The sequence below is a fragment of the Osmia bicornis genome, chromosome 8 (assembly GCF_907164935.1).
Source record: "Osmia bicornis bicornis chromosome 8, iOsmBic2.1, whole genome shotgun sequence".
Lineage (NCBI taxonomy): Eukaryota > Metazoa > Arthropoda > Insecta > Hymenoptera > Megachilidae > Osmia > Osmia bicornis.
Window position 1 is genome coordinate 1015871 of NC_060223.1, and position 8248 is coordinate 1024118.

An 8248-nucleotide genomic window follows, 5' to 3' on the forward strand; every position below is an offset into this window, starting at 1 on the left:
CAATCCACTCCCTTACCTACACCTCCCTTTAAACCTTTTGACAATCCTCCAATAATACCAGTATCCCAATGTCCACCCCTTAACTCTCTCCCCCGTCTCTCAAGTACATGCAACCCGTACATTAATAATCCAGCAGTAGTTCCGCCTTCCCTGAGTAGCACCCATATCCCGCAACGGGTACCCGAAACCCAGCATCCCTTCCTCCCGTCACAACCGATGCCTGTACCAACCCAAGCTCCAAACCTCATGGATTACACTTACTTAGGGACGCGCGGCGGAACTATTCCAAAAATGGAAAATTTCCTTCTCAGGAGCCCCCGGGGAGGACGGGGAGGAATTCCTTGAAATATTGGCCGATTTTGCCATGGCCCAGAACCTTTCCGAATCCGAAATGCTCCGAGCTATTCCCTTTGTCCTAACCGATGAGACGCGAGCGTGGGCGCGGGGGCAGGCCCAAACTTGGGCCAATTATGGCGAATTCTTGCGCGATTTCCGCTTATGTTATACTCCTAGCAACTACCAGAACCGCCTAAAAATAGACCTGATTACCCGCACCCAAGGGGAGCGGGAACCCCTTTCCACATACCTTTCCAAGCTACAGTTGATATTCCGCCGCTTAGAACCTCCCTTACCCGTTTCCGAACAGTTAGAAATAGCCATCCGAAATCTCCACCCTCGCTACAAGTTAGTAGTCGACTTCCACCCTCCCAATTCCTTTAATGATTTACTCCGTCTGGGAAGGTGGGTGGAAGAGACCCAGCGGAGCAGCGAGGAGTATCGCGGCCCTCCGACGGCGGGGAGCCTCACGATCCCGAGGACGGCGTACGTGCCCCTGCCAAGAGGACCGCGACCAAAACTCGCGGCAGCCGCTGGGTACACCCGATCTTCCTCAGCGTCCCAATCCGTCCCGAAAAGCCCACGAAATACACCAACATCTAGCAGCCCCCAAACCTCAACCTCCTACCGTCCCGTTACACCTCCTCCTCCTCTCGCCATTACCGAAATCCCCAGCTTAATGTCCCTTCCCATGGTACCACCCTCTGCCGGATACCGGATCCCAAAATCCACGAATGAGTCAATCCCCAATCGCCCTACTTCCTACTCCCAAGCAACCTCCGGTTCCCGACAACTACCTCCACGTTCTGCGGCAGCATCTACCCAATCCTCCCTTCCCGGCCAATGCTGGAATTGTGGTCGAACGGGGCATTGGTTCGGCGCTTGCCAGCAGCCGAGGAGGAAGTTTTGCTTCCGGTGCGGTAAGTTCGACGTTATCGCACCGGAATGCCCGAACTGTTTGTCGAGAAACGCTTGCGGAGGTCGGCGGTAAGGGTCGATGCAACCTCCCCGAAAAAACCGATTCAACCTCCCGGATCCCGCGTCCAGAAACCCCCAAACCGCCCCTATCTCCACTCCAAGGAAATCCCTCTTAGTAGAATCCCGTACAGAACCCTATCCCGGTGATAACCGTATTTTCCTCCCCTTACAGCATGGTAAACACATTTTCCAAGCCCTCCTCGACACCGGCGCAACCCATTCCTATGCAGGTCCCAAAATCGCTGAATTATTTAGACCCCATTTAACCCCTTCCCAAGGCTGCATGATCCTAGCCAACAATATAAAGGAGAGAATCCTCGGAGAGGTCACCGTCGCGATCCAGGTCGATGACGAAATCCACAACCTCCCCCTCCGTGCAAGCGAGTCATTGGGGTATGAGGTAGTCCTAGGGATGGATTTTATCGCCCGGTTTGGAATTACCATAGACGGAGATCTAAGGACGTGGCGGACTCCGAACGGACCTCTTTACCCCTTCTACCCTGAATCCTCACCCAACCCTTTTCCCATGAACCCCGCTCCGAAGCAACTCCCGAGGAAATCTCGGGAATTCAAACCCTTCTTGATCGCCTCATCCCACCCCCATCCTCCACCTTAGGAACCACTCCCCTCGTAACCCATTTCATTGATGTCCAAGAGCTGCACAGAGAGAAGTAGATTCCATGCTCCAATCAGGTATAATTGAACCCTCCTCTAGTGCTTGGTGCAGTCGTCCCGTCCTAATTCCCAAACCCAACGGCTCCTACAGATTTTGCATAGATTACCGTGATGTTAATAAGGTCACTAAAAAAGACGCCTATCCCCTCCTTAGTATGGACCGTATCCTCGATAGCCTTCGAACCGCCCGTTATATTTCCAAATTAGACCTCAGCCAAGCCTACTTCCAAGTTCCCCTCGATTCCTGCAGCAAAGGAATCACCGCTTTCGCAGCTCCCGGTAGAGGCCTTTTCCAATTTACCCGCATGCCCTACGGCCTCACCAACTCCCCCGCAACCTTCCAACGCATAATGGACAAGCTAATCACCCGATTGGGAGCCACACATCTTCGCGTACTTAGACGACGTGGTAATCGCGACCGACACGTACGAGGAGCATTTAGAATGGCTTACGAAAGTCTTAACGCGGTTAAAAGAAGCGAATTTAGAAAAAAGCGAATTTTGTTGTTCCGAGGTCCGATATCTCGGCTTTTTAATAAATAAGGACGGCATGATTGCCGATTCAGAAAAGATAGAACCCATCCTTTCTTTTGCCTGAATTAAATTCTGTCCTGCTATAGTTTGCATTTCTGTTAAGCGTGAAATTAGTTCCTGGATGTAATTATTGTAAGTTGGTAGTGATTCTTCTGACAGGAATGCACTAAGACAGCGCGCTATTTTTCCAAATACCATTTCATATGGGGTGAAATTCGTTGCTTCGTGTACGGAAGTGTTATAGGAGAACATTGCGAACGGTACTATTTTGTCCCAATCATCAAAATCGTCTAAATAATGTTTTATGTATTCAGTTAATACTATATGACTTCGTTCTAATGATCCGTTAGTTTGTGGTCTGTAGCCGGAAGTAGTTACGTGATTAATTTTGAAAACCTTTGCAATTTCTTTTAATACTTTATTAATGAAACTGGTTCCCTGATCGGTTAGTATTGTACGTGGAGTTCCATATTGCAAAATGACATGTATCACTAATGCATGTGCTATTATTTCTGCCTTTATGTTTGGCACCGCTACTGCAATAGAATATTTTGTCAGATTGTCTTGTATAGTCAAAATGTGTCTATTACCGCTAGGAGTTACTGGAAGGGGTCCTACTGTATCCAATGAGATCTTATCGAATGGTTGGAGAGGAGTGTCTGTTATAAGCATTGGCTCACGGGTTTTGGTCCTAACTAATTTGTTTTCCTGACATTTTTCACAGGTTTTAATGAAATTTTGTACATCATTACGTATTCCTGGTCAATGAAATCTTTCTCGAATTCTGTGATAGGTCTTTGTTACACCCTTGTGTCCTCCTACTAAACTTCCATGTAATTCTGAAATTATTTTCAGACGGAGTTCTTCGGGTGGGACTTGTATGTTTCCTGTGCAGATCGTTACTTCGACATCGCTATCTCCAAGAGTATCCCTTAGCACGTTCACTAAGGCACCTGGGGAAGCGTATCGGTAAAGTCGCCAGATCTAGAAATTCTAATTGTATTTATTTATAATTTGGAAAGAATCAATCTTAAATTATGTAAAGCAATTCTAAAGTTTGAAATTGAGATAACATCGTAATGTTTCTGTGTAACTACTACGCTAAAAATTTTGTATTTACCTCGTGGTGTAACAAGTACCTGCCCCAGTTTTGGATTTGCTGCTTTCAGATTTGCAATGCTTATAACACCCATATCTACGAGTAACCTACTGATTGGAGTGGTTAATTCTATGTCAGCCGGGATGAAGTGAACATAATGACTGCGTGTACTCGTCAAATTTTCTCGTGTAAATTTAATTGTTTCCCTGGGTTGATGTTCGGGTTCTATGTCTGGTAGAATACTTTCAGTTATCTGAATGTCTGGTCGGTACTGGGTGATTTTACTTGTATCGTATGATTGTGAAGTAATCAGTAGTTTTGGTAAAATGGAAGGATTCGATTTCATTTCTGAATTAGTAGTCTGTGGAAAAGGGGTGGAAAGGGCTAAGGGTTTATCTAAAGATAGTGGTGTGGGTAGTATGGATCTGTATGGTTGTCGAATTATTACGGTATCTTCAAATTCGGTTGTTGCGTTTAATTCGTTTTCTTCATGAATTGTGTCTAGCGTGAATTCCTTGGATGTAGGTCGTATCATGGTCTGTTTTGTCGCGTCTTGTTGGTCCTGTTCGAATCGTGCCAGTAACTTGTCTACTCATTTGTTTAGCTCTTCCTCGTCTAATTCCTCTAATTTTGGTTCTGCTTTGTCGGGTGATTCCTGAAGAATTTCGCTACGTTCGTGGAGGGATTTGTCAAAACGGTCGAAAGATTCATGTAGTTCGTTTAGGTTAATAGGTGGTTGTTTGATGGTCTTAGGGAGAAATACTTCATCGTCGCTATTATCAAGAGGAGCTGGAATTTCTATCATTATATTGTCGGGATGTGTCTCTGTGGTTTCGTCCTTGTCATTGTCAGACTCTGCATCAGGAATGTTTTCAGGGTTTTCCAAAATAACTGTTTTCCTTGGTAAATTTGGTGGTGATACAGTGGGTGGACCGAGACTAGGTAGTACGCTTTTCCGTCCTCTGAATACTGGTAGGTCAGACGTCTCAATGGGTTCCTCATCCTCATCGGTATTTTGTGATATTTTGGAAGTGGAAGGTTCTGCATAGTTTATAGGTTTGGGCGATCCCTCAGGTTTTGACTTGGAACGCGTTCTTGTTGAAATGGCACTTTTGTCTAATGTGGGTTTATCTTGTTTTTGTTGTGTCTTTCTGCCTGGTGGCCTGCCCACAGGTCTCCGGGGTTCCACTGCAGGTTTTGTACGGGATGCGAGTGGGATTGTTACCTTTGGTTTGACGGTTGGCTTTCGAATAGGAAGAATTTTCTCACATTCCACTTCGCTATCGGAAGTTTCTTTTGAGCTTGAATCTGAACTTGTATCGTCTAATTCTTTAATGCGATTCCGTAAAAGTGCATCAGCGTTTATGTTCAAATGGCCGGGTTTATGGACGAAATCGTATTCGTAATCGCGCAATTTTAATCTCCAACGCACTAATCTTTGTCCAGGATCCTTTATAGAGTCTATCCACGTTAAGGGTTCGTGATCGCTAACCAAGGTGAATTTTCTTCCGTATAAGTATGGTCGGAAATGTAATACGGCATACAGTACTGCTAAACATTCCTTTTCTGTGGTAGAATAATTTTGTTCTGCTTTTATTAACGATCTTGAAAGGTAGGCTACAGGCAAGTCGTGTCCGTCTACGTCTTGGCTAAGTACTGCGCCTATTGCAAAGTCAGATGCGTCTGTCGTCAAAGTGAATGGTTTGTCAATGTTCGAATATTGCAGTATAGGGCTCTTGCACAATGCTTTACGTAAAGTTTTGAAACTCTGTTTTTGTTCTTTTCCCAAAGTGAATTTGCTATTTTTCTTTAATAATTCCGTTAATGACTTGGCTTTTGCGGCAAAATCTTTTATGAATCGACGATAGTAACCTACAAGTCCTAGAAACTGTTTTATGTTCTTTGCGCTTTGCGGTCAAGGAAAATTCTTTACAGCGATTATTTTCTTTTTATCCGGTTTTACTCCTTTGGAACTAATGATATTTCCTAAATAGGTTACTTCGATTTTCAGAAATTCACATTTATCCGGTTGAAGACTTAACCTTGCTTCGCCTAATCGCGTAAATAGACGCCGAATTTTATTTCCGTGTTCTACCAAATTTTTCGCGTAAACTACAATATCATCGAGATACACTAGAGCTTCTATACCCTGTAATCCGCGCAATACTTGATCCATTAACCGTTGAAATGTTGCGGGAGCATTCTTGAGCCCTTCAGGCATACGAATGTACTCGTAGTGACCGTGAGGTGTTGTAAATGCGGTTTTGCTACGATGTTTCGGATCCATTTCAATTTGCTGAAACCCACTTGCAAGATAGTAGTTGTTCTATGCGGATTCTAAATCACTGGCGTCAGCATTTTTTGTAATTTGACACCACACCGTCAGCAGAAATATGATACCCCCCACCCCGACAACATCCACCCCTCTCCCCACCCTATGACCTTGAACTGAAATTTGACACCACCGTCAGCAGAAATATGATACCCCCCCTCTCCCTCCCCCGCCCCATAACCACCGCCCTCAGCAGAAATAACCACCCTGTGACAACCCCCGCCCTATAACCACCCCCTCAGCAGAAATACCCACCCTATGACAACCCCCGCCCTATAACCACCCCCTCAGCAGAAATACCCACCCTATGACAACCCCCGCCCTTTAACCACCCCCTCAGTTGAAATACCCACCCTATGACAACCCCCACCCCATAGCTATCCCCACAGGAGAAATATCCCCCCCCCCCCCGACCTTGAACTGAAAGTTGACACCATCAGCAAAAATATGATACCCCCCCATGGCCTTGAACCATTTTTGTCTTATCGGAAGACGACACAAGGCCCCAGCCACTTTTCTACGTCTTGAAAATGGGATTTTTTGTTGGCGCAGCAAATCTGACGCTGCAATTCGCGACTATAGAAGGTAGAGGTTTTGCTCATGACCTTGAACGAATTTTTCTACGTCTTGGAAATGCGGTTTTTTGTTGACGCTGCAGAGTGAACAGCAATTAAACACTTTCGTCAATGACAGCCCCACTTTAATAAAATGGGAGAAAATTTTGCAATGTGTGTCATATGTAGTTTGACAATTAGAAGTGCATGGCTACTTAACGTGTTTGTGGAAAAGAGAAATGGAGGCCATGTTACTGCAAGAACTCGAACGCATCACCGAATTATTGGCGCAGCGGGCGATAAACATCAATACTGAAGATGAGCGTTGTGATTGCTTGATGCAATGTGACCAGTGCATCGAATTGATAGACGAACGATTACAAATGGGAGACGATTTATCAGTCGAAGGATGGCGAGATATAGAAGCATACAAAGAAAGAATCGACGCCTTGCGTAGGATATTGTATCGTGACAATGATCATCCTAGTGGTCAAAAGGCAATATTACTAAACGAACTTGCTTGTATAGAACAACTTTTGACACAACGTATTGCAGTCATATGTAGTAACGACGACCGAAACGCATGTCTGGTGCAATGCAATCAATGCATTGATTTAATGATAGAGCGATTGCAACTCGAAAAGGACTTATCAACTGGTTTGAAAAATAGTTTAACAGCCAGGATAGCGAGATTTAAATCGTTAAGAGCACAGTTACACGGATCTGTAAAAATAGGCGAAGGTCAAAGGAGAACAGATGCTGAATCACGTGCATCATCATCTCTTATCTGGGAGAATGTAGAATCAGCTTTCCATAACAGGATAACTACAGGAATTATAATCAACACCGAGCATATTGAACCACGAAACTTTTTGGAAGATGCTAGAAAAATAGTATTCCAACGTCTAGCGGAAGTTTTCCTAAATCATTCATGCATAAAAGTGAATACGGTGTTGTATGGGGAGTTTACCGCTAATAATAAAACTGATGTGAAAAGTTTCAGTGTAAGAAATAAACAATTATTTTCTACATCAAACTTGAACGATTGGTATGACAAATACGTTGTGAACTCAACTTTAACACTGATGGAAGAATTTCAGGAACGGGACAGTGGTTGGGCAATATCGAAAATTCTGCATTTGATGTTAAATATCAATAAATGCAATCCGATGCATGCTGGTTGTTACACAGACATACCAAAAACAATCAAGGACAAAAGAGCGGTAGTAAATGTGACAGTTGACGATGATACGTGTTTTGTCAGATCGATAGTTGCAGCATTATATCCCGTCCATGTGAATGCAAATCGACCATCATCGTATCCCAACTATGACACCGTTTTAAATTTGGAGGGCATCGCATTTCCAATAACCCTTAATCAAATACCAAAATTTGAGCGCCAAAACGATGTTTCGATAAACGTTTATTTTTGGGACTTGAATGTGAAAAGGTGTGCTCCGCTCCAACTCACCACCAACAAAAGATTTCGTCACGTTAACCTGCTGATGCTTGAAACGCCCAACCGTAATGTGCGTCACTTTGCATGGATTAAAAATCTTTCCCGGCTTGTTTCAAACCAGCTGAGTGCACATAAGAGTAAAACTTATATTTGTGACAGGTTTGTATCATGCCATTACGATCTATTTTAGTGTATGCGTTTGTTCTTTTTGTACTAATGCAGTTACTTTGTTTATATGCAGATGCCTTCACTACTTTTATGCGGAAGAAAAGTTATTGAAAC